At 53.7% G+C, this 1,802-nt stretch overlaps 1 long non-coding RNA gene across 1 annotated transcript; it reads left to right on the forward strand.

Annotated features, from left to right (window-relative positions):
- Positions 1-601: 601 nt before the first annotated feature.
- LOC111735666 lies at positions 602-1,722 on the forward strand. The gene is made up of 2 exons (XR_002778906.1): positions 602-1,524; positions 1,617-1,722. It is a non-coding gene; the product is annotated as an uncharacterized LOC111735666 (long non-coding RNA).
- The last annotated feature ends 80 nt before the right edge of the window (positions 1,723-1,802 follow it).

Genomic DNA, 1,802 nt, shown 5'->3' on the forward strand with positions numbered 1-1,802 from the left:
CAGAAGGGCTGTGGAATCCAGGATTCAGGACAGAGATGCCACCTTATTCCCTGCCACTCCAATCCCCTCCCCTCCTACCCCTGCTCTACCTATCTGACCTCCAGGGGGCACCAGATCTCCACCCAATGTGGCAAAGGAGGCGAGCCAGGGAGCCTGGGGGCTGGGGTGGAGGGTGAGGGGATAAAGGGGTTGGAAGAAAGCAGGGCATCCCCCTAAAGTCACATTCGGGGCAAACCGATCTATTGCCAGGGTGCAACGCATATAGTCCTGCAAGATTCAGAACATCCCTAAATCGCCACATTTGAGGAAAATGGATGAAAAGCTGATCAAACAGACGTTTGATGCCGGGATGAAAAGGAAACGGGTCCAGTACGTTGGAGCGGGAGGCAAAGTGTGGGCTGGAGGGCTGACAGCTGGAGGTGGAGTCTTCCATCACCCATCATGCCTGAAGGAGAAAATGAAATGAGGCCTCCCCGGCTCTCCTTCTCCAGCCTGGCTGCTGCTGTGGCACAGCTGGCGGGCAGAGCGCCCAGGGTGGGCAGGGGCAGGCGCGGGCCAGGGCGGCGAGGATTATGGGGCCCAGCTTGCTGGTAAACCACAGCCCAGTTTCGAGTTTGGCTCGGAAAGCTCGATTCAGAAATAGCACCCCTTCTCCATGCCTGGGGAGATAGATGAGCTCCCCAAACCAGGCTCCTGGGGTCACCCCAGCAGAACTCTAGATGGTGATATTCCCCAGACAGAAGCTGGCTGCCTTACTAGGGAGGATAGCCCCACACCCAGCCAGGGGCTCTCACAGGTCGCGGGCAGTCTTCCGCTTTTTATGACCTCTCTTCCCCACATCTGTTTTTCCAGGCGGGGCAATATGAACTGCTGTCACCTCCCTGAGGAGGAAGGTGAGACTCAGAGGGCCCTGGACTTGCCCAAGGCCCCAAGGGTAGGAGTGGCAACTGGGCCTTGAACCCAGGTCTCCTGCCTTCAAGTCCAGACTCAAGTGCCTCTAAGGCAGAGGCCACACCTACCGGGAAGGTTGTTTCTGGAAGCCTGGGCCTTCTGAGTGAGATGGAAAACTAGCAGGAGTTTAGGCGCTGCCAGCTGTTTGGAGCACTCTCTCTGGAAGGGCCAAAGAGTGGCCCGGCTCCGTCTGCCGGGATGTGCCCACTGGGTCGGTGCCATTCAGTCAAAACCGATTCGGCGTTTGCCGCCGAATCGCAATATGTAATTGCAGTGTGTTCCCATGGCCATACGTTTCTGTAACGTTTACAAATGTGAGACATTTTAACCTCAGCGAAGTCTCTTTCCGCTCCTTTTTTTCCTCTTCGTTCATCAGTGGGAGCATCCCCGGGAGCCGTGAATGAAGAAAAGCGAATCAGTGAACATGATGGAAAAAAGATTTAAATGTCTTGCTGATACGACGTGAAATAGCAACATCACCAAAGATAACACAGAACTCCTAATAAGCACCTGCCGTGGGGGCAGCGAAGCCACACTGGGTAATGAGTGTCGTCCATCCAGGTTGCGTTTAAGGTTGGTCTCTGCGTGAGAAAACTCGACATGCTCTACATTCTTACTGCTCATCCATGAAGAAAAGTTGGTTCACGTTTGTATTCTTTCTATAGAACTCCCCAGCATCCGTGTCGGACAGAGGCGACGAGAGCGTATGACCTCACGGGGAATGTGTCACAGAGGCGGTCGGGTGGTTAATACAAAATATCCTGTTCCTTTCCTGAATTGCGTGATGTTTATGGTATTTGTCAGCTTCTTAGAATTTGTAACTTGAGGATTTCTATTCTCATTAGCAGGGT

This window comes from Pteropus vampyrus, unplaced genomic scaffold, assembly GCF_000151845.1.
Source record: "Pteropus vampyrus isolate Shadow unplaced genomic scaffold, Pvam_2.0 Scaffold1000004992, whole genome shotgun sequence".
Classification (NCBI taxonomy): Eukaryota; Metazoa; Chordata; class Mammalia; order Chiroptera; family Pteropodidae; genus Pteropus; species Pteropus vampyrus.